General features: G+C 45.9%; 1 protein-coding gene across 5 annotated transcripts in view; it reads right to left on the bottom strand.

Annotated features, from left to right (window-relative positions):
- Positions 1–25,876, bottom strand: part of TFCP2L1 (transcription factor CP2 like 1) — a 61,982-nt gene that overhangs the window by 31,961 nt on the left and 4,145 nt on the right. The gene's annotated exons all lie outside the window — the stretch shown is intronic.

Here is a 25,876-nt window from a genome sequence, read left to right on the forward strand (position 1 = left end):
TACCTCACATCACACATAATAAATTAATTCTAGGTGGATGAAAACCATAAAATAAAAGCAAAATCTTAACATTTCTAAAGAAAATAGGAGACTACTTTATGACCATGGGGTAGGAAAGGATTTCTTAAACAAGAAACAAATACACAAAAGAAAAATTATGTCCTTTATAAAACATAAGAAAATCTGTGTTAAAATTTATATTGAGAAACTTCTGAAAATACCAGGGGTGCTGTTAATATTTACGCAGTCCCTATCAGTGGAAAATGACCTAGCAAACTGGGGCATATGTTCACCCTATGGAAACAGAAGAAGGTCAACAAACACATGGAAAGATGTGCCGGACGGTACAAGAAAACAGGATACGGTAAAGTAAAATAAGATACTATCTAACATCTGTCCGAGGGACAAAAATTTCAGCTTGACAGTAGCAAGTGTGGATGAGCCTGTGGAGAATGGGCTCTACGGCACTGCTGATGGAAGTGTTACACTGATATAACCATTGGGACCATAGTTTGCCTCCCCTCCCCCCCCAAAAAAGAGTTAGGCTAAGACACACAAGCCCCCCATCAAGCACACCAATTCTAGAGGCACATCCTAAGGAAGTACTTGATATGCACTGGGAGACTTAGATAAAAATCGCCCACTGTGGCATTGCTCATTGCAGTGAGAAATTGTCACCAACCTATATCCAGCCACAGGAGAAAGACACATTAATTCTATTATGGGACTTAGAACGGAAGAGCACACAGCACTTAAAATGAGCCCTCCAGAGGCATGGGTCAACATGGAGAAATCTCAGAAACATACTATTAAACAAAAAAAGGGACACAGTGATGTCTATGAGACCACTTATATAAAGTTTGGAGACAGGGAAAATACTGGTCGCTTTTATGGTGAAGTATGCATAAAGGAGTAAAAATTTAAGCGTGCACAGAGGGACCACCAACTTCACAACGATGGTTTTGCTTCTGGGAGGAAAGGCAACAGGATTAGAAACAGGTAAAATCAGAAGCAAATTTGGCAAGGCTGCAAAGACCGCATTGGGCACATGAATATTTGTTCTCTTATTCTCTAGAGCATTCAGTCGATCTGAAATTAAAATACAGTTGACCCAGGCTTCCCTGGTGGTGCAGTGGTTAAGAATCCTCCTGCCAATGCAGGGAACACGGGTTCGAGCCCTGGTCCAGGAAGATCCCACATGCCGCAGAGCAACTAAGCCCATGCACCACCACTACTGAGCCTGTGCTCTAGAGCCCACAGCCCACGAGCCACAACTACTGAGCCCAAGCGCCACAACTACTGAAGCCCGTGCACCTAGAGCCTGTGCTCCGCTACAAGAGAAGCCACCGCAATGAGAAGTCCCTGCACCGCAACGAAGATCCAACACAGCCAAAAATAAATAAATTAAAAAAAAAATAGTTGACCCTAGAACAACGTGGGGGTCAGGGGCACGGACCCTCAGGGCAGATCTGCCGTTCCTCTGCGTCCCTGGGCTCCGCCAACCTCGGACTGTGTAGTACTGTAGTATTTGCTATTGAAAAGAATTCAATCTCGTGTATAAGTGGACCCGCACAGTCCAAATCCATGTTGTTCAAGGGTCAACTAGTATTTCTCTCGCATGAAAAAGAATTCAATGGAGGAAGCACTCTTGGAGCTGGCTGTCATTCTGCACTGCATTCTGGTTGTGGGTTCCAACTCCCCAGCCCTGCCTTAGAGGGAGGATCTCTTGGGCTCCATTGCTAAGCAATCACTGCACACCAGCCCCTCCCCCCTCCCCTGTGCCAGTGACACGCTGGGTGCAGGACAGCCCGAGACACTAGCAGGGGTTGCATTCGCCATACGCATTCACACACCGTCCCCACCATTTTGCCACTGAAATTCAAAACCACCCGCAGTGTAACGAGCCTATTTTTTTTTATTTTATTGAAATAAATGTTGTGTTAGTTTCTGCTGTACAGCAAAGTGATGCAGTTATACATATATATATATATATATTCTTTTTCATATTCTTTTCCATTATGCTTTATCACAGGATATTGAATATAGTTCCCTGTGCTCTACAGTAGGACCTTGTTGTTTACCCATCCTGTATATAAGTTCGTATCTGCTAATCCCAAACTCCCAATCCATCCCTCCCCCACCCCCCTCTCCCTTAGCAACCACAGGTCTGTTCTCTACATCTGTGAGTCTGTTTCACAGATAAGTTCAATTGTGTCGTATTTTAGGTTCCGCACGTAAGTGATACCACATGATATCTGTCTGTCTCTGACTTACTTCACTTTGTATGATCATCTCTAGGTCCAACCATGTTGCTGCCAATGTGAGCCTATTTTATTTAATCCACTCACTTCAACTTAATTTTTTCAAGTGCGCGTCACGTCTGCATACTGAAAATCATAATCATATACCATAATTAAATAAAGTCATGGTCAACACTGTACAGCTATGCAGCTGCCAGCGTTCTACAGACCCGTACGATTACCATGGGGATCTCGTTAGCACCCAGGTTTGGAGCCCAGACTCCCCTCTGGGCCCACGACTTTGTAATGGGTAAATGACTCCAAAAATGTGGACAGTATTGGTGGTTAACGCAGCGGGCTGATGTAAGTTTGAAGACACACCCAGCACACAGTGGCGCACAGGAGGTCCCCTGCTCAGAGGCTCCCCTGCGACGAGGCCATCAACAGCACAGCAGAGGAGCCCTACTGCTGGTGTGGACTTCCCACAGCCTTGACAGAGCCCTTACGGCCCTGGATTTCCTCCAGTGATCCTGTCCGGCACCCCACTAGCCCTGGAGCTGCAGAGGCCAGCAGAGCTCGGTGACCCTCTCCCACTTTAGGGCTCCAGCTTTAGCCTGTGGGGAGGGGTGTGGGCCCCTCAGCTGGGCTGAGGCTCGGTGGGGAGCCCGGGTCACCACCGGGAAGAGTGGCTTAGACTTTGTCCAAAGGGCCCTGACGCCACTCAAAGGGGGATGGAAGCTTCCCTCTTGCGCAACCTCCCACTGCCCGCCCCCCCCCCCCCCCCCGTTGACCTTCCTGCTTCCACCCCACGCAGGGAGGGGCAGAATGGGGGAAGAGGGCAAGGAGCACATGGGAAAGGAAGAGAAGACTCTTTCAGGGAGGTTTTAAATAAAATGCACAAGTGCAGCTCTCTATGTGGTACCCGGCACAGGCAGGGGCTCAGCAAACCGAGCTTCACCCCCTCTTCCCTCGTGTAACCCACAATAACCAATGTCTTCCAGCCCAGGCATCAGCAAACTTTCTCCAAGAAGGGCCGGGCAGTAACTATTTTCAGCCATGTGGGCCATAAGACCTGTCACAACTCCCCAGCTTAGTCACTGTAATGAGGAAGCAGCCACAGACAGCATATGAATGAACGGGGACGGCTGGGTTCCAGTCAAACTTTTTATGGACACTGAAAGTTGAATTTTCACATAATTTTCACTCTGCCTGTTCACCTCTTCCTCCCAACTTCTCTCAGCACTTTGCAACTTTGCCTCTCAGCTTTCTTGCCTGATGGCTAAGTCAGAGCTCTCAGAAGCCAGCTACCAGTTTACCTGAACTAGATTTGCACGCACGCACACACACACACCCATAGCCCCTTGGACAGTACTAACAAGTTTTAGGTTTTTAACTGATGGCTGCAGAATCTGACATTGAATTCTCTAAAGCAAATAACAGAGCTGGAACTAGTCAGCCAAACCAAGAAGAACATGCAAAGATGTTTAACCTCTTTAGTGGTCAAAGACAGGCCAAATGAAAATAACGCGGACTTCCCTGGTGGCGCAGTGGCTAAGAATCTGACTGCCAATGCAGGGGACACAGGTTCGAGCCCCGGTCCAGGAAGATCCCACATGCCGCAGAGCAACTAAGCCTGTGCGCCACGACTACCGAGCCCACGTGCCACAACTACTGAGCCTGCGCTCTAGAGTCCGTGCTCCGCAACAAGAGAAGCCACCGCAATGAGAAGCCCACACACTGCAACAAAGAGGAGCCCCCGCTCGCCGCAACTAGAGAAAGCCCGCGCGCAATAACAAAGACCCAATGCAGCCAAAAATAAATAAATAAAATAAATAAATTTATTTAAAAAAAAAAAAGAAAAGAATGCAATGGCAGTTTCGTTTATCAGACTGGCCAACGTTTAACAGATTGCTAACATCCCTCAAGGACAAAATGTGGGGAAATGGGTTTTCACATGTCAGAGGTGGGAGAGGGGATGTCACAGCCTTTAGACAATATCCATCAATACTACAAACACATACAGCCTCTGATCCAACCATGCCATCTCCTGCACTCTAGTCCACAGAAGAGGGTGTGGAGAGAAGGGAACCCTCCTACACTGTTGGTGGGAATGTAAATTGGTATAGCCACTATGGAAAACAGTATGGAGGTTCCTTAAAAAACCAAAAATGGAACTACCATATGATATATCAATCCCACTCCTGGGCATGTATCCAGAGAAAACCATAATTCAAAAAGACACATGCGGGCTTCCCTGGCGGCACAGTGGTTGAGAGTCTGCCTACCAATGCAGGGGACACGGGTTTGTGCCCCGGTCCGGGAAGATCCCACATGCTGCGGAGCGGCTGGGCCCATGAGCCATGGTCGCTGAGCCTGCGCGTCCGGAGCCTGTGCTCCACAACGGGAGAGGCCACAACAGTGAGAGGCCCGTGTACCGCAAAAAAAAAAAAAAAAAAAGACACATGCACCCCAATGTTCATAGCAGCACTATTTACAATAGCCAGGACATGAAAGCAACCTAAATGTCCATCAACAGAGGGGTGGATACAGAAGATGTGGCACATATATACAATGGAATATTACTCAGCCATAAAAAGGAACGAAACTGTGCCATTTGCAGAGACGTGGATGGACCTAGAGACTGTCATACAGAGTGAAGTCAGAAAGAGAAAAACAAATATCACCTAGTAACGCTTATATGTGGAATCTAGAAAAACGATACAGGTGAACTTGCAAAGCAAAAATAGAGACACAGACGTAAAGAACAAACGTATGAATACCTACCAAGGGAGGAAGAGGGGAGGGTGGGATGAACTGGGAGACTGGGATTGACATTTATACACTACTATGTATCAAATAGATAACTAATGAGAACACACTGTTTAGCACAGGGAACTCTACTCAATGCTCTGTGGTGACCTAAATGGGAAGGAAATCTAAAAGGAGGGGATATATGTATACGTATCCATATATGTATACATATACAGCAGAAACTAACACAACATTGTAAAGCAACTAATTATTAATTTTAAAAAACTATTTCTCTGAGGCTATTCAATGCAGCAGTACTGTTATGGCTAAAAACAAAACGAACTAAATGGTCAAAAAAAAGAACAAAACAAAAAATACCACACAAACAAAAAAGTGAACTATATGGTCAACAACTACGTTGAGACCAAGCTGTGGAAGAGCACGCGGCTGTTACAGAGATTGAGGCCTGTCCCTTAACCAGATGACAGCATCGTGTGCCCCCGGAGATGCTGTAGCCAGGACACAAGGTCACGAACTATCCCTGCCTGAAGTACACAGCCTGAATCTAGTCATGAGGAAATATCAGGCAAACCCACATCTGGCCTGGATACTCTTCGAAATGTCAACGTCGTGAAAGACAGGGTGAGGATCCTCCAGACGAAAGGACAACTAAGCACAGTGCATCGTTCTGGACTGGACCTGGAATCGGGGCAAAAAACTGCGGAAAAGGACGGTGTCAGAACCATTGGCCCAATTTAATAGGGCTGTGTGGTAGGTGAAGGTATTGTATTAAATTTCCTGAATTTGATCATGGAAATATGGTTATAGAAGAGAATGACCCTGTTTTGAGGAAATACCTGCTCAAGTAGTTAGGATAAAGGAGTATGATGTCTACAACTAACTCTCAAATGATTCAGGGAGGAAACATATATATAAAATACAGAGATAAAGGAAATGTGACACAACATTAAATACTGATGAATCTAGTGAAGGGTGCAGAGAAGTTCATTATACTAACCTTTCGATTCTTCCACAGTTTGAAATTTAAAATCACTTTGAGGGGCTTCCCTGGTGGTGCAGTGGCTAAGAATCCGCCTGCCAATGCAGGGGACCTGGGTTCGAGCCCTGGTCCAGGAAGATCCCACATGCCGTGGAGCAACTAAGCCCGTGTGCCACAACTACTGAGCCTGCGCCCTAGAGCCTGTGCTCCGCAACAAGAGGAGCCACCGCAATGAGAAGCCTGTGCACCGCAACGATGAGTAGCCCCTGCTCGCTGCAACTAGAGAAAGCCCTCGCGCAGCAATGAAGACCCAACGCAGCCAAAAATAAATAAAATAAATTTAAAAAAAAAATCACTTTGAAAAAGTTAAGAGTTAAAAAATAATTTAAAAATTAAGATTATATATGTAAAGGACCTACTGTAGAGCACAGGGAATGATGCTCACTATTTTGTAATAATCTCTAAGGGAAAAGAATCTGAAGAAGAATATATACATATATATATATACACACACACACACACACACACACACAAGAATGTATATATATGTATTACTGAATCTCTGTCCTGTACACCTGAAACTAATATGATATTGTAAATCAACTATACTTCAATAAAAAAGATTACATATGTATAAAGTAAGCTACAAGGATATATTGTACACCGCAGGAAATATAGCCAATATTTTATAATAACTGTAGATGGAGTATAGCCTTTAAAAACTGTGAATCACTATACTGTACACCTGTAACTTATATACTACTGTACATCAACTATACTTAAAAAAAAGACAGTGGAAACCAAAAAAAATAAGCAGATCTAGATCCACAATAGACAGAAAAAATCCAACACACACACACACACACACACACACACACACACACGAGTGGGAAAAAAACAAGTCACTGAATAATATGTACACAATGATTCTACTTTTATTTTAAAATGTTACAGTACGTATATCCCTATATTTGTGAGCCAAATATATGGAACTAATAATGCATAGAGAAGGACCCTTCCCTCTTAAATTATATACATCTTCAGCAGTAACTAGGAATATATTCCACGTGACTTTGAAAAAACGACACAAAGAAAAGAGGGAGTAGTGCCTCATACTGTCCCAAGCACATAACAGATGACCACGGTGACGATGGTTGGCATTTTTTAGTTCTAGCAGCAGGCTGGTACTCAAAAGCCAATCAGACAGGGGGGCATTTGGGGAAAGCAGTTCTTTGTCCCATAAACAGACCACCAGACACAGGCAGACGAGGTCAGACCCGCAGGTCTCTCTGGGCGGCCACCGGAGAACCTGCCTTCCAGGATCCCTGTGTCCATTTTGGGGGTAAGGACACCCTGGCCCAGGGAGTTGCTGATGTGCCCGAGGTGACACCGAAGTTAGTGGCGAAGACTTGGTGGCCTGTGGCCTGGCCCAGGACGGGCGGCGGGGAGGAGAGCGGGGTCAGGGCAGACACACTGGGGTAGAGTCAGACCCTCCCAAGTCCTGGGCAAGTTCTCGAACCTCTTTGTACATCACTCTCTACATGTGCAAAATGTTCTTGCGGTTTGTGGGGAGGAAATGAGATCATGCACCTGCAGCCTGGCAGGGAGGAAGGGCTCAACAAGTGCCCATCGCAACTACCACCTCCCACCAACAAGCGCAGAGCCTCCCCTGGGGCCCAGCCACTGTCCTGGGTGCCGCATGCCCTCCCCACTGCTCCAGCACTGAGCAGCCTGGCTGCCCAAGGCCATTCAAGGTCACCCAGTCCCAGGAAGCCCAGCTGGAACAAGCCCCCAGGCTACCTCTCTTCCGGACTGTCTGGGGGAGGGGGTGCCCAGGGCAGACAGACACACCCCCGCCCTGCCAGCCACCTGCCCCGGGGCCGTGCCCACCGGGTGCCCCGGCAGTGTAGCTCTGGCCAGCCAGTGGAACCAGCGCAGGGCCTCCTGCCCGGATCACCGCGTTCCCAAGAACAGGAGGCAACTGCCTGGGCCGGCCAAGATTTACAGGTTGTTTACTTTCCAACAGTTACTGCTTTGGGTAATTAATGTCACATAAAACATAATGGAAGCCATCGTTACCTCTCAGGGAACGGACGGCTGGACGCCAGCAGTCCCAAGATAATAGCAGACGGGGAAAACGCAAGGCCACAGCGTCTTCAGCAAGGGTAGTCTGTCTTGTCACTCGCGTACGTGGGGTCTCGGGCAAGTGTGTAACACAGAGCGCTCACACACAAGGCTTTGGTCCAAAGCCACACACCCAAGTCCTGATCCAGACGGCCCATCACCTGTGTGACCTTGAGCTTTAACCTCCTCGCGGCCACCTACAAAGGCCAGGGACTAGGCTCCGTGCCTGGTATACAGCGAGTCCCCAATAAACACTTAGAAGACAGTAAATATGTGTGTGCCTGTACCACAGCAGAAGAGGACATCGTATCCTGGAGACCCCTTCGAGAAGGGGTTGTTTCCGGGGCGGGGGCCCGGAGAACATAAGATGCTCAGCTTGTGGTAAGCATCTTGCAGTGCCATAAGTGGGGAAACGCTCAAAAAAAGGATGGAGGTGTGTCACAGCGTCGTAAGAGCCAATCTGAAGGATCTCCCAACAGCCACAACTGGAACAATTTCAGAAACAAAATAGATAACAATAGTGTTTAATTTCAACACAGAGAATAAAATAAATTTCCACTAGTCTATACTGAGATAATAAATAGGTGAATAAGTAAATTAGTGGTAGAGGAGAGAAAGCTCTTTATTACAGTAGCATTTCAATTACTGACGTAGAAAGAATTATCTCCTCCTCCCCAGAATGTTTATTAGTTACAAAGGGGAACGTTGTAACTGTGCAGCAGAGAAGCCTGGCAGACACCCCTCAATCATTAAGGTTAATGCCATCAGCAGTAAGACATATCGGTGTCATGATCCCCCAGTATGATGCCCTGGCAGGGGCGTCATGTCACCTCAACCCCAAAAGGCAATAATCTCAACATCAACATCTAAAAACATCAGACAAACCCAGATTGAGGGGCATGCTACAAAATAACCGGTAACCACTTCTTAAGCCTGAAGGTCATGGAAGAAGAAGAAAGTCTGGGAAATTATCACAGATTGGAGGAGATATAACAACAAAATGCCATGTGGGATCCTGGATTGGAACCCAGAACAGAAACAGGACAATCGTGGAGGAACAGATAAAATTCAAATGAAGACACAGAAGAGGTAACAGAATCATGCTCACGCAATTGCCTGGTTTCAATCACCGTACCGTGTTTATACAAGATGTTCACGTTATGAAAAGATGGGTAAAAAGTAAGCAGGAACTAGCAGTAGTAGGAGTTCTAATTTAGACTAAGTCTCAATTAGTCTCTCCTTGTTCCCCAAAATGCAAAATGCTCCTATCCTCCAGCCCCACCCAGAACTGGGGAATGGTAGACGTAACTGGGACCCACGCTCGTAGGCACTGCTGGCTGATTCCGAATCCGGGGTGTCTAGACCCCTAGACACTTGATTAGCATCTTCTAAAATTGTTTGATTTGCTCTCAGTACTAGGAATGGTTATCTCTTTTCCCTGTTTCATTCTACGCTTGGTTGTTGCTGGTTCACAGGAAATTCACTACTTTCTACACGATGAACTTTTATCCAGCCACCCTGCTAAACTGAATCCTTAATCTATGAAAATGAATAACGTGAAACTGCAGATCGGCAACCCGTTACGACTTACACTTTGTTATAAAGCAGAAACTAACACACCATTGTAAAGCAATTATACCCCAATAAAGATGTTTAAAGAAATAAATAAATAAAAAATAAAATGCAGCAGTTACTTATGAAAAAAACAAAACAAAACAAAATGGTAACTGCATTCGGTTCAACCTAATACCATGGTCCTTGCAGCTCGACACGCAAAAGGGCAGGAGAAAAATGGGCAATGGACATAAACTGCCGGTTTTTTAAAAAGTAAAAGGAATGCAAAGGGCTTGTCTCAGTGTCACTCATTTTCTCATGATGGAAAAGAAGGAAATGCAAATCAGAATCAGGAGCTTATTTTCTGTGCCTCTTAGAAAAGATTCAAAAGGCTGATAATATAGAGTCCAGGTAAGGATGTGGAGAAACAGGTACCCTCCTACACAGGTGGGAGGGGTGTACACAGGTGAGTTAGTAGCACAAAGGACAGCACAGGGTAGAAAAGCAAATCTCTAAGATAAGGTCAGAACTGTGACTCACTCGGGCATCTCCCTCCATGCTCAGTCCAGCAGGAACCATGTGCCGTGGCTAGGGCTGTTCACAGGCTCGCAGGCCCTTGATCTTGAAAGCGGGAGCCAGACCCTCCCGGTCGATCATATTCCAACCACCACTGTCTGGCCCCGGGCAGCCCCGTTTTCGGTCTCTGCCTCTGGTACGTGGAGGACACCCTGGGGCAGTCACTGTGGGGCAGACTGGGCTTGTCAGAGCAGCCCCAAGGCAGCCGAAGCCTCCCCCCAGGCCACCCAGGAGAGTGGGCACCTGGCGACCATCTCAGGGAAGTGCTCCATCGTTAGGTTCTGTTTAGAGCGGAGAAAGGGCAAGGGCGGGGGGCGGGGGGGGGGGGGGCAGCCACACTGATGCAGCTCTCGGGTGAGCATCTGATCTACCCTTCTGGAACCAGGGCATGGGCGCAGCAGCCCCTCTGGGGGGGTGGGCTGAGGACCTGTGATCCAGGGGCGTCTGGCGGCTTCACCGTCTGCCCTCTGGCCATGGACACAGGGAAGCTGGTGGGCACAGACAGCATAAGGCAGACAGACCCTCAGAGCATCCTCACAGCGCTGGAGCCTCTCTGGCTTCAGTTTGCTCCTGAGACCCAGCAGCAATCCTGCCTTGAGGTCACCTGCTCTGTTGAGGCCGGCAAATGGCTGAAGAGGCCTCCATCACCCCACGCTTTATTCCATCAAAACGATGGACGATAAAAAGCGCTAGATGTGGAGAAACTGGAACCCTCCTCTACTGCTGGTACAATGTAAACTCGTGCAGCTGCCTTGGAAAATAGCCTGGCAGGCCCTCATAAAGCTAAACGCACGGTAGCCATAAGACCCAGAAATGCCTCTCCTAAGTGCATACACGTGAGAAATAAAAACACAGGTCCACACAAAAACTTGCACCTGAAGATTCATAGCAGTACATTCATAACAGCCCAAAAGTGGAAACCACCCAAATGTCTATCCACTAAAGAGTAAATAAAATGAGGTACGTTCGCACAATGGAATATTATTCAGCAGCAGAAAGGAAGGAAGTTCTGATACATGCTACGTTGTGGATAGCCCTTGAAATCCTTATCCTAAGTAAAAGAAGTCAGTCCCACAAGACCACCCTTTGCATGAGACCGATTAAATGCGAGAATAGGCAAATTCATAGATGGAAAGCAGATTAGTGGTTGCCTAGGGCTTGGAGAGTGGGGGGACGGCAGGTGGAGAGGAAGAAAATGAAGACTGACTGCCACTAGGTGCAGCGTTTCTTTTAGGGGGACAAAAATGCTCTAAAATTAGTTGTGGTGATGGTTTAACAAATTTAACTGACTAAACTAAAAAACAATGAACTGTACACTTAAACAGGTATGTGAATGTATATGGTATGTGCATTGCATTCTAAGGCAACTTTAAAAAGAGAGAGACCAGGGCTTCCCTGGTGGCGCAGTGGTTGAGAGTCCGCCTGCCGATGCAGGGGACACGGGTTCGTGCCCCGGTCCGGGAAGATCCCACATGCCGCGGAGCGGCTGGGCCCGTGAGCCATGGCCGCTGAGCCTGCGCGTCCAGAGCCTGTGCTCCGCAATGGGAAAGGCCACAACAGTGAGAGGCCCGCGTACCGCAAAAGAAACAAAAAAGAGAGAGACCAGATGGAAATCCCACTCTGTCACCTGAGGCAAGTCACACAGCTTCTCCGGGCCTCCATTTACCACCTATATGATACAGGGGGGTGGGATGCGGGGTGGACAGGCTAGATCAGAGCTTCTCAAAATGTTCATAAATCACTTGCAGGAAAATGCAGGATCTGATTTAGGTGTCCTGCAGCAGACCCCAGATTCTGCATTTCTAACCAGCTTTCAGGTGACACTGGTCCATGGACATTTTCAGTAGCAGGACATCAGAGATGGCATCTTAGGCCCCCTCCAGCCCTAATACTTAGGAATCTCCTCCGGTCCACCTCTGTGAATTCCCAGAGCATGTATGGTCTCTCCTTCCCACTCAAGACAAATAGGGTCCCCTAACCATCCAATGGAAGTGACTGAGAACTGGTCACTGGATGGAGACCACATGTTCTCCACATAAGGAAGGTCAAGAACCTCCCAAGTCTGCCTGAGCACAGAGCAACTGGCTGGGCACAAGGGATTCCCCGACCTGCAGAGCACAGAGCCATGAGTGGGGCAGGGCCCACCCTGTCCTCGCAAGGTCCGGGTCTCTCTTTCTGGAAGAGGTGGAGAACAGCAGTATACTCAAGGCAGTGGCTCTCAAACCCAAGAATACCTAAGCATCGATCACAGGTGTGCCTGGCGAAAACGGATCCCTGCCCCTCCCAGCTCTAACACGGAAGGAAGCACTCACTCCAGGAGACTGATGCTGGTGGTCTGAGGCCCAAACACTGCCCCAGAGCCACCCTGGAGAGAAGATAGGATTGCTCTCTAAGGGACCGTCAGAAATGCACTCCACACGCTGATAAGTCAGGTCCACCCTCCAGACCTTTCTTTCCCCATCAGGAAAGGGGCAAAGGAGAAGGGGGGAAGGGAGGCCAGCTGTCCACCTCTGGCCTCCAACCAAGTCAACACCAATCCACCCAAACGATAGGTTTCCTTGCTGGAGGGCCTTGCAAGGAAGAGTATCCCATGGAGAACTGTGAGAGGGACACAGAGTCTGGAGAAGAATGAGGTAGGGACACCAGCTCTTAACTGACACAAAGAAGCATTTCCCCCTCTCCCTGTGGCCTCGACAGACTCCAGATCTGTCCAGCCCGGGGCTCACGCCTGCCCCGGGAACATTCCACCTTTCCTCTGGGCTTCTTCCTCTTCTTGGGAAAGGAAGGGGTTGGACAGATCACGGTACCTACTCATGTACAGCAGTTCCTTTAAAACAAGACACAAAACCCCTTCCTCATTCAGAGCAGAGAATCTGTACACGTTTTTTTTAATTGAAGTATAGTTGATTTACAATGTTTTGTGAGTTTCTGCTGTACAGCAAAGTGATTCAGTTATACATATATCTATTCTTTTTTTTTTTTCTTTTTTTTTTTTGCTGTATGCAGGCCTCTCACTGTTGTGGCCTCTCCTGCTGTGGAGCACAGGCTCCGGACGCGCAGGCTCAGCGGCCATGGCTCACGGGCCCAGCAGCTCCGCGGCACGTGGGATCCTCCCGGACCGGGGCACGAACCCGCGTCCCCGCATCAGCAGGCGGACTCTCAACCACTGCGCCACCAGGGAAGCCCTTATATATCTATTCTTTTTCAGATTCTTTTCCATTATGGTTTATTACAAAATACTGAATATAGTTCCCTGTGCTAGACAGTAGGTCCCTAGTGTTTACGTATTTTATATATAGTAGTTTGTATCTGCTAATCTCAAACTGCTAATTTATCCCTCTCCTCCCTCCTTTCCGCTTTGGTAACCATATGTTTGTTTTAGACACATTCTTCTAAGTAGTGATTCTAACCATAGTTCAGTGGTCCCTGAAACCTAACTCAGGAGCTGATTTACACAGAGCAAAGTGGGCCCATCTACTCCTGACCTTCCTTCCTGCCCCCTTCCCTCCAGTCAGCCAAATTTGGTGGCAGAAGGGAAATAACATTTTTTGAGACCCACTTATAGACCTGGCACTTAAATTATCTTCCCAATGGATAAACAACAAGGTCCTCCTGTATAACACAGAGAACTATATTCAATAGCCTATGATAAACCATAATGGAAAAGAATATTTAAAAAAAGAATGTATATATTAATATAACTGAATCACTTTGTTGTACAGCAGTAATTAACACAACATTGTAAATCAACTGCATTTCAATAAAAAAAGTTTTTTTAATTATCTTCCCACAATGCCATACAAAGTATAACCCTTCCTACCTGTGCAGTGACCAGAGTGAAGTCAATTAAACCTGATACCACCTCCCCCAAACTGATGGTCTGTCCTGGTGGCCAGGCCCATGTTTGGTTTAGGAGTACGACACTCAAGGCTCCAGGCAGGCAGTTGTAGCCCCCAAGCCACTGACCAGGGGCAGAGCTGCTCTGATCAGAAGTGTTCCTATGAAGTTGTCCAAATTATGGGCACCAAGCGCAAGTGCATTTGATTTTCCCCTGGAAATTTTGGTGTGCGCTGCTTTGACTATTTTTACAGTAAAAAGCCAAGGTACTTTGGTGGGGGGTGGGGGGTGACAGGAATCAAACTAGCAAAAGGCGCTTTTGAAGAGTGTGTCGTCGGTTAGCAGATTACACTCGTTCCAGAAGCCCTCAAGTCCACTGCAGCAGGGGAAAGTCCTTGGACGTTACAAACTGTTTCTGAATGCTTGGAAGCACTTAATAAAGATGCGACTAGGTCCACCTTTGCACCTTGACTGAGAATAGAAAGCAGGTCCCCCAAAATTTCATTCCATGGAGTGATGATGGCTCGTCTGGAAGGCCAGACACAGTCACTGGCAGAGGCATCAAAATCCTTCCAGTCCCGGGACTTCCCTTAAAAGTGGTTAAGACTCCATGCTCCCAATGCAGGGGACCCGGTTTCGATCCCTGGTCAGGGAACTAGATCTCACATGCATGCCGCAACTAAGAGTTCACATGCCGCAACTAAGGAGCATGCCTGCTGCAACTAAGACCCAGTGCAACCAAATAAATAAGTATTAAAAAAAAGTCCTTCCAGTCCCAAGTGACTGGGGCCCAAAACGTCATAAAGATGTCTCGGAAGAATGTAGAACGTATTCTAAAGGGACGGAAAGGATGGGAGAGAGGAAAAAACACAGAAAGAGCTGGAAAACTTCACAGAAAGGGAACGGGAGGGCAATGATACAGCAAGTCAGCTAAAACCTCTGAAGATGATAACCTCACCTGCTCTCTTGAGCGATTACATGAATGATGGCAACTTGGCATCAGCCAAAATTGTGAGTCAGAAAACGCAGACCGGGCTTCCCTGGTGGCGCAGTGGTTGAGAGTCCGCCTGCCGATGCAGGGGATGCAGGTTTGTGCCCCGGTCCGGGAAGATCCCACATGCCGCGGAGCGGCTGGGCCCGTGAGCCGTGGCCGCTGAGGCTGTGCGTCCAGAGCCTGTGCTCCGTGACGGAAGGGGCCACAGCAATGAGAGGCCCGCGTACCGCAAAAAAAAAAAAAAAAAATCTAAAAGAAATAAAATAAAATAAAGAAAGAAAACGCAGACCAAGGTCATCAGTCACAGGTCATTCTGAAGAGACTCAGTGATGCTATTAACTTAAATATTTCCTTAAAAAATCTTGAGAGGGGTTTCCCTGGTGGCGCAGTGGTTGAGAATCCGCCTGCCAATGCAGGGGACACAGGTTCGATCCCTGGTCCGGGAAGATCCCACATGCCGCGGAGCAACTAAGCCCATGCGCCACAACTACTGAGCCTGCGCCCTAGGGCCCGTGAGTCACAACTACTGAGCCCGCGTGCAACAACTACTGAAGCCTGCGTGCCTGGAACCCATGCTCCACAAGAGAAGCCACCACAATGAGAAGCCCGCGCTCCGCAACGAAGAGTAGCCCCCGCTCACTGCAACCAGAGAGAAAGCCCGTGAACAGCAACGAAGACCCAACGAAGTCAAAAATTAATTAATTAATTAATTTTAAAAAAGAATATATGTATATATATGTACAGCTGAATCACTTTGCTGTACAGCAAAAATTAACACAACATTGTAAATCAACTATACTTCAATTAGGGAAAAACAAAGGAAAGAGAGTTTGTTGATGGTTGTATAGCCTGAGAGAAAGCTCAATCGGAAGGGGGGAAAACACTCACAAGTAAAAATGGCTGACTTAGAATGAGGAATCCAGGGAATTCCCTGGCGGTCCAGGGTTAGGACTCTGCGCTCTCACTGCCAAGGGCGTGGGTTCAACCCCTGGTCGGGGAACTAAGATCCCACAAGCTGTGCGACAAGGCCAAAAGAAATTTTTAAAACAGAATAGGAAATCCAGCTTTTCCCAAGTGGTCCCTTTGTGCCTGTAACTCAACCTGCAGCCCAAGGCAGTGCCCAAGAAGGTCCGGTAATTTTAAATGAACCATGGGTTTCTGATGCTTTGACATCTGGAGCCCTGTGAACCCTGGGTAGGGTGCCCCTCCCAGGGCTGGCCAATTCTTAGGGATAGTAAATGACTAGCCTAGAGTATGCTTTTCATATGCAAACTAACCTAGAGTCCATACTCCAGTCCATGCCCTGCTCTATCAGGTTTTCACAGAACGTCACACTCCACCAGTCCCCTGCCCTAATCACTCCAGAGCTGGGTGGGTACCAGACACCTAGGGACAGCCTTTCTGCCCCAGAGCCAATTCTAAACCTGCTTTCTCTGCCTCACCCATTCCTTCCCCTAGAGACCACCAGGAAGGGTCTCGCCCATATTCTCCCCTCATTCCCTCTGCCTCCTGACTGACCCTGGTGCCTCTCCCTAAGGCCCTCCACGTGGGAACCATGAGTAACAAACTGTCTTTCTCATGGTAATGTCTCCTTATCTTTTGGCCTCACAATGCCTGAAAAATAATAAAACCTCCATTGAAAACAGATCGGGACATCCCTGCGTCATCAGGTCCCCAGGGGAGCAAAAGGAAAAGCACAATGATTCAGGGTAATGTGGAGGCTGGATTCAGATTCACAGCAGCCAACCTCTGAACACATACCAGCACGGCAGGACAGCTGATGTGTCTTCTCTTTAAATTAATCCCGATGGAGGTCAACTCTATTTAATGTGTGGCTTCACTGATGCTGCATTTGTTCTCATATAATTTCTAATATAGTGTTTCTGGAGGCCTATGAAGAAATGTTGCCTGCCGTCAGTAAACAAAGGATGTTGCAGCCTCAGCCACTGCAGTCACCCCCCAATGATGCACCCCGAGGAGACTCAGGGTGAGAAAGTATAGGATACTGACCCTAGGTAGCTAAGGTGCATACCAAAGGAATGATTTCAATCAGCCCAGACTCTTGCATCTTCCCATACATAAAAAGCATTAAATTCCTTACCTTGAGCTGTCTGGTTTTCTTTAATTTTTAACATAATTCTTTTTTTTTTTTTTTTTTTTTCTGCACCACACAGCTTGCAGGTTCTCCGTTCCCTGACCAGGGATGGAACCTGGGGCCCTGGCAGTGAGAGCACTGAGTCCTAACCATTGGACCACCAGGGAATCCCCTTACATAATTCTTAAGAATATGTCATTCCTAGTTCATTGGACCCCGTGGAATTAGATTGTCTAAGTATTCTATCTTAATTTAATTAAATAGTCCACCATTGCTTAAAGCATAACTGACATGTGACACGACCAGGAGACCTTTGAAACATTAAAAATCATTTCTCTATGCTGAGCTGTGATAAGAAATCTGTACAAGGAAGCTCCTATTTATTTCAATAAATGTCGGTCTTAAAAACAAAGAAATAGGGACTTCCCTGGTGGCACAGTGGTTAAGAATCCGCCTGCTAATGCAGGGGACACGGGTTCGAGCCTTGGTCCGGGAAGATCCCATATGCCGTGGAGCAACTAAGCCCCTGTGCCACAACTACTGAGCCTGCGCTCTAGAGCCCATGAGCCACAACTACTGAGCCCTCGTGCCACAACTACTGAAGCCCGTGCGCCTAGAGCCCGTGCTCCGCAACAAGAGAAGCCACCACAATGAGAAGCCCACGCACTGCAATGAAGAGTAACCCCCATGCGCCGCAACTAGAGAAAGCCCGTGAGCAGCAACGAAGACCCAACGCAGCCAAAAATAAAATTAATTAATTAATTTAAAAATATATATGTTAAAAAAAAAATTATTTAAAAAAAAAACAAAGAAATAATAAAACCAAATCAATAACCAAAACCCCAGCTCACTTCTTAGTATTTTTATTAGCTGATGAATTCATAAATGAATTATGAGGAGTTGACATCTGGGAAAACATTTGTTCCTTAATTTCTGGGTTTTTTATTTAAGCTTTGTTGTGTGGTTTATAAAATCCTTTGCTGAGGAAACATTTCCAAATTTTATGGAGCCAAAATAAAGTATCCTGGCACAGCAAAAACAAACAACAATAACCAATACCTCAGTTAATTCTCAAGACAACACCTGAAGTTGTTCTGTATTTTACAGAAAACACAGTTGACAGGTTCGGTAACTTGGGAAAGAACAGAGAGCCAGGAATTGAAACATGGGTGTATCCAGCTCCAAAATTCCTGGCTTTCAATCTGCCACCAAGTTTCTAAGAACGGATAATTAACAGCATTATCCTAATTGGTGTTACCAACAAAGAGAAAGTTTGTTTTGTTTTGTTTTGTTAATTTAATAGCACACGCTGGATATCCTTCATGGCTTTACATAAGGATCTACTTCATGCTTTTTATGGCTGCATATTCTACCAAATGAAAGTTCCCTGTTCAGTAAGTTATTTGGGGGCAATATGATGGTTGGATTCCCACCTCATTCCTTCCATACCACAATAAGTGCCAAAGTATGAAAGACCCAGGTTTGGGGGTGGGGGAGGAGGACATTTCTAAAAAACAAGTGAATAAAAAAAATTTTTTTTAATTTTTTAAAAAAAGGAATTCCCTGGAGGTCCAGTAGTTAGGACTCGGTGCTCTCACTGCTGGGACTGGGGTTCAATCCCTGGTCAGGGAACTAAGATCCTGCAAGCCACACAGTGTGGCCAAAAATTTTTTTAAATTAAAAAAAAAATTTTTTTTAATTTAAAAATTAAAAAAAAAAACCACAGGTGAATACTATTAAGATCTTAAAGTGCAGAAGGCCTTTCCCAAATGGGATGTGAAACATTAAAATCCAATAAGCCTGATCACATAAAAATTTATTAACTTTTATTATGTAAAATAAAGAACAAGCAAACAAATGAAAGAAAAATGAATAAAATAGATGAAAGCGTGGGAAAATATTTCTAACACATTATCCCACATATGCAAAGAGCCCTTACAAATAAATTAAAAAGGATGAAAACTCCCACTTGAAAAATGGGTAAATCAGATGAAAGGCAAAAAAGCATAGAAACAATCAAATCAAATATGAAAAAATATTCAGCATCGAGGAAGTGAGGAAAGTATTGAGGAATACCTTATATTTTCCCCACTAATTACCAAAGGTTAAAAAGTGTTGGCAAAAGGATAGAAAAATGGACATTCTCCATTCATTCAAAGAAGTTCTGTGAGCCAGGCACTGTATTAGGACTAGCAGTGAACAAGATACCCAGGTCTCTGCCCTCTGGGAGTTTATGTTCCAGGTGTGTAGGGATGGAAGAGCAATGGTGAATAAGAAGGAAATAAACAATTATTCAGATAGTTATTGTTCGTAAAACGACAAATTGGTACAACTCCATTGACTCTATTGCATGGCAATATGGCAGATGCTATCAAAATGTTGTGCCAGCCATTCTATTTCTAGATATTTATGCTACAGATATTCTCACTCCTGTTTAAGCACAAAGATATGTGTACATGGATGATCACTGGGGTGCTGGGTGTAATTATGAAAAAAAGGGAAACAAGCCTAATGTTCCTCAAGAGAACAAATTACACAACACCCATACAATGGATCACAATGTAACCAGTAAAGATCAGCTTTTTTGTTTGTTTGTTTTTAATGTACCCACATGGAAAGACTTTGAGGATACACTGTTTGGTTGGGGGGGGGGGAACAAAGTTGCTAAAACAGTACACATAATATTATCTCATTTCTCTTACAGAGACACACATTCCTATAAGTGCGTATGTGTGTGCACCTATATAATTAGACATACATTTAATGTATGACTAAGAAAACTTTGGGAAGTGGGATTATGGGAAGCTTTTTAGAGTACAAATTTCTGTACTGTTTGGCTGTTCTGTTCAACAAGAAGTATGTGCTACTTTTGCACTCAAACAATAAGGGAGAAAGCATTAAAAAAAAAAAGTAATGTATGTAAGGGTCATTTGGTTTCCTCAGTTTATATTCCCAAACTTCAGGCTAAAAATTAATCTGGAAAGAAAACTTCAGCTAAGGAGGAAGGATAACAAACAAAGTAACTAATCTTTTGCCTCATTCCTTAAATTCAGAGTCACTGATATAACTGGGGAGAGGGGAAACTATGCGGCGTACCATTTGCCAGACATCTGTTCTTCACTTAATTTTCAAGGCAACGCACGAAATGCTACCCGGCTCAATTCCACAGGTGAGGAGCCCAAGGATTTGAGAGGTTAAGCGATCCCCCTAGAGCAGAAGCTGCCTCAGTTCTAGGATCTGGGAAAACAAGATTTCCCGCTGGGAGTTCTTATCTCCTGACCATTCCCTCAGGTCACGGTGGGCGGAGGCATGGGGAGCGGGGGTGGAGTAGGAGAAACTGTAGGGTTTTGGGTGTTGTTCAAGGAAGCATTTTCTCCCGGCTCCATTTCGGCTCCTTCCTGGCCTTCTTCCCTGCAAGGCTCCTACGCGGCCCCTCAGAGCTGCACCAGGCGTTCCAGGCGGCAGGCATGGAACCCTGGAAGTGCTAGCCTAGAATCCTGCCTGTAGGGAGCCCTAGGAAAAGCGGGTGCCTGCCCCTCCCAGAATTCCCTTTACGGTCACATCAATGCCCAACCACTCCCCCCAAGCATGCCAGATTTCACCCCTCTCGGCCTGTAAAATGAGAATAATACATTTTAGGGGAATTACTCAAGAGAATACCAGGGACTTCCCTGGTGGTCCAGTGGTTAAGACTCTGTGCTCCCAATGCATGGGGGCCGATTTCGATCCCTGGTCAGGGAGCTAGATCCCGTGTGCCGCAACTAGAGATCCCTCACACTGCAACTAAGACCCTGTGCAGCCTAAATAAATAAATGAAGAATACCATAAAGTGCTTTGGGAATTCTAAAGGCTAGGGTCCTCACCTTGCAATTAGAGTAATCTCTAACACAACAACTCACATCTTGTAGGGGTCCAGCGCTTTCTGTGATCACAATTTTTTTTTTTTTTTTTTTTTTGCAGTACGCGGGCCTCTCACTGCTGTGGTGTCTCCCGCCGCAGAGCACAGGATCCGGACGTGCAGGCTCAGCGGCCATGGCCCACGGGCCCAGCTGCTCCGCAGCATGTGGGATCTTCCTGGACCGGGGCACGAACCCGTGTCCCCTGCATCGGCAGGCGGACTCTCAACCACTGCGCCACCAGGGAAGCCCCTGTGATCACTATTTTAAAGACAGTATTTTAACATCCTGCCTAGGAATGTCTCCTGCAGGTTACGTCTATTATCTGGTTGTACAGTGAATGAAGAACTAACAGAAAAGGTCAGCAGGCCTTCCTACCTTTAACCTCTTCCAAAGCTACCACCTTTCAGTTCTAAGAGGTACAATTCTTAGTTCTAGAACCAACCCTGTGTTAATCTTTCAATTAGGAAAAGAAAGGATTAAAGTAGCAAAAAATAAACTAAAATAAAATACATCAAGGTCCCAATTTCATGGCCATGTTAACTTCCTAATAGGACTAGGGGAAACATGTATCCACTTTACTATTAATAATAGCTAATATGTGAGTTCATATAAAGTGCCACACACTGTTTTCAGTGCTCTTCCTGCATTAACTTATTTTAGCTACATAGTAGCACGTACTTCGTAGGGATTCTATTTCCTTCCTTTTACACATGAGGAGTTGGAAGCACTGGGAGGTTGTTTAAAGGACGTACCCAGGGAGGGCTGCCCAATAGCTCAGACTCAGCAAGGCAGCGGGAGATCTTGGCTATCTGGTCTACCTCTCCAGCCATATACATTCATACTCCTCCTCAAGTTCCAAACCCTAGTCATACTGAATTGCTTAGGATCCTTCAAAAACAGTGTGTTTTAACTGCACCCACACCCTACCCGTTCTTGCCTTTGCACGTGGCTTTTCTCTCTCTCCCTGAACCATCCTCTCTTTCCAATGGACAGGAAGTTTTTATTCCATGAATGAATGAACATAAGACTGTTGGAAAAATCCATCACTATATTTAAGATCGGAGAGTTGCTTTGGTAGGAAATTCCAAAGTTTTCTCCATAACAAGCCATTCTTGCAAAGCTGTTCTTATCTCAAAGCCAGAATTGCCTACACAGATTGCCTGGGGTCCTCTTTCTTCTGATCTCCCTGACTCTCCCACCACCTTACCTACTTCATCCCTTGCCTCCGGCTCCAGCCTTCAGGAAACATGTCTCCACAGTGACCTTCGGCCACTGACAAAGAGATTGGCCTGGGAGTTTGAAGACTTCCATTCAACAGCTGTCTACCCCTTCACCTTAGGACTCCATTTCAGGGGAAGAGCACGTACTTTGGTTCTCAAACCATTTTCACTGTATCCAAAACTAGCCGTTGGGCTTGGTGATAAGACACCCACAAGGAACACACCTTATCCAAGCCATGATGTGAGGGCACTGGTCTGACACTGCACTGAAAAATGAGCATCCCATGGTTTAAATGACTTTTTCATTTACAGATCCAGCATCCCTTCCATGTCTTTGGAGAACCTTAAACACATCATTACAAGAAAGAAGACATGGGATGGCCTCAGAGAAATAGTGCCCTAAACATCAGAGAGCCAACGCAATAAACATTAAACACTTAATAGCAAACTTTTTAATTAAACAGAAAGGTTTTGACTGTTGACTGATATGCCAAAGCTCCTTTTCTTTTAAAGTGATGCTTATTTGTCATATGACACAGGCATAGAAGCTACTTTAAATAAGGTACATTGAAAAAGATATCAAGTACAGCATTACTGATAATAGCAACAAAAAAAAAAAGAGAGAGGGGAAGAGAGAGAAAAGTGAAATGGAAATAAAATAAATCATGCTTATTTTTAAATTTTCTGAATATTTACAGAGCATCTACTATCAAGGCACCAAGCTTAACACTTGGGATATAATGTTAAAAACATAGACATGGCTCTGCCCTCACAGAGCTTCCATTCTATTATGGGAGACAGACACTCAAGTAATTACATTGTATATTTCATCCCAGCAGTTAAGACAATAATCAGTCCTAAACAATCAAAGAAAATAGTGAAATATTACGCAGACATTTTAAATGATGTCTAAGAGGTTCTATAATAGAAAATATTACAAGAATAGTTTAATAAAAGTAAGAAACAACTTTATAAAGTATATGATCTCATAAATATTTTTTTAAAAAGTATAGAAGGAAGATTCAATGGTTGTAAAATCCATCTATAAGAATAGGTGACTGAGAAAGGTTGAGAAGAATGATAAAAGGAACTTCTACTCCCAAAAAGGGAAACATACTTCCAAGCTACAATTAGTTCAGCTAGAAATGGGGCAACAATCAGGTGTACAGGACAAACATCTACACATCTGTTTCTGGACCCATAGTTTAGAATATGGCTTTTTAAATGTTTCGAAAGTGGCATTTAAACCAGTGAGAATAGGAGGTAAACTAGGCATTAACTAGTAGGTCAACTATTTAGAAAAATAAGTAAACTTAGACTTTTACGTCACATCACAAACTCCAAATGTAACGTATGAAAGTATAAATCCCACTGGTAAAGCTGGGAGAAAAAAAGAAATACATATATTTTATATAGTAATAATCCAAAATCATCGTTAAATGACTAATTATCGTTTCCAAAAGAATCCCAAGCACATTGCAATGTTAAAATTTAGAAACCATTACATGAACTTTAGGAAACCACTAAGCTGATTTTGGGGTGGGCAGGCATTCTAAACATAAAAGGAAAATCATTTTAGAAAACTTAAAGACTTGACAATAGATGTTGAAAGTCAATTTCTATCCATGACATACATCTCACACCATAAATATAGTTATCACAAAATAAATACGGTTAAATGGTCGGGGAAAGAATTGCTTCCAATATACGGCAGCTAGAGGGTTAATATTCTTCATTTAGGGTATGCTCTTACAATCCGTGAGACGGAACCATCCCAATAAGAAATGTGCAAAGAACATAAATTTAACGGATGGAGAAATTTAAAAGACCAATAAATATATTTTAAATATTCAACCACATTAGTAATGAGGTTACATTTAAATGCTAGTTTAAGATTAAGCCCTGTGGGGACTTCCCTGGTGGCGCAGTGGTTAAGAATCCGCCTGCCAAAGCAGGGGACACAGATTCAATCCCTGGTCTGGGAGGATCCCAGATGCTGCAGAGCAACTAAGCCCATGCGCCACAACCACTGAGCCTGTGCTCTAGAGCTTACGAGCCACAACTACTGAGCCCACGCGCCTAGAGCCCGTGCATTGCAACAAGAGAAGCCACCGCAGTGAGACACCCGCGCACCGCAACGAAGAGTAGCCCCCTCTCGCCGCAGCCCGCGTGCAGCAATGAAGACCCACCGTAGCCAAAAATAAAATAAAATAAAATAAAATAAATAAATTTATTTTAGGAACATATAAAAAAAAAAAAAGAAAGACCTAAAGCAAATACACTAAAGCAAATGCACTAAAAAGACCTAAAGCAAATACACTAAATTAACACAGGGGCAACTCTTTCTGCCTCTTTTATCTTCTCTATATTAGCAAAGGATAACCCTTTTAAAAAGACCTAGTGTGTTGACTGCCAAACGTTGTTGAAAGTTGTCTGAAAGAACGGAGGGATGGGGTGGAGAGAAGGTAGGTGGGGCAGTCAAAGGCCTTAGAGATGGGGGAGGGGGGAGGCGGGCGAGCTGGGCCAGCAGCTGGGCCTCTGACCCCAGGACGGGCCAGGAACAAGAACCACCCCTGACCTCAGCTCTCTGTAAACCTCACCCAGTTTCTTCATGCTGCACTTAGGCAAGAGAGCAGAGGCCCAGAGGGGAAAACCACTGCTCCAAGATATATAGGTTGGTAGCGTTTGACCTTCTGTGAAAGAGAAAGGAAAATGGCCAAAGCCATTCCGCAAACAAGCACAGACACACAGAGGCATTCTTCCACACGGCCAGCTCACCTGCCGTCAGCAGTCACCAGCCTCGGCAAAGGGAACACAGATCTCAGGGCCTGAGCCAGGCACCCGAGAGCCGACTGAGCTCGGCTTGGCGACCAGCTGAGGCCCCAGAGCCCCCCACAGGGATAAGCATGCCCTTGCCCTGGCCACGTCCACAGGCCAACGCCGAGCCACCTGCTGATTCTGAGCTGGTCCCTGGCCCAGAAGCTGGCCAGCTGAGCTGTCAGAGGTAAGCCTGATGGTCAGGCTGGACTTCCGCCCCCGGCTGGCTCCCCAGGTCGGGAAGCCAGAGTTCTGCAGAAAGGAGGCCGCCCGTGGAAGATAAACTGCAACCGCACTGTCATCCCCTGCCCTTCCAGAAAGTACTGCATCCCCCTGCCCCTCGGCTCTGCCCACTTTAAACACAGGGGCAACTAATCCGCTGCACGCCAGGGCGTCTGAGGTGACCCAGACAGGAAGGGCAATAAACACAGGCACACAGCATACAGAAACCACAAAAACACCATCGGTTAGGCCACTGGTCCACGGGTCCTGATAAAGGACATCAGAAATGGAACAGGCACTTCACACGCCTTCATCCTCTCAAACCTCACAAAATGACGCTTCTCATTTCACACGTGAACACACTGAGGCTCAGAGGAAAAGTCAAAGAGCTGGGAAGCACTGGGGCTGGAAAGCAAAGTCAAACGCCCGTGCCATTTCTCCCAGGACACGCTTGTCCCCATGGGCACAAAGGGCTCCTGCCTGGCACGTGTGGAATCCGGCCCCTGGGCTGCGTTAGGATGGGCCTTCCCATCACTGCCGGGTGCAG

This window comes from Pseudorca crassidens, chromosome 6 (genome assembly GCF_039906515.1).
Source record: "Pseudorca crassidens isolate mPseCra1 chromosome 6, mPseCra1.hap1, whole genome shotgun sequence".
NCBI classification, from domain to species: domain Eukaryota; kingdom Metazoa; phylum Chordata; class Mammalia; order Artiodactyla; family Delphinidae; genus Pseudorca; species Pseudorca crassidens.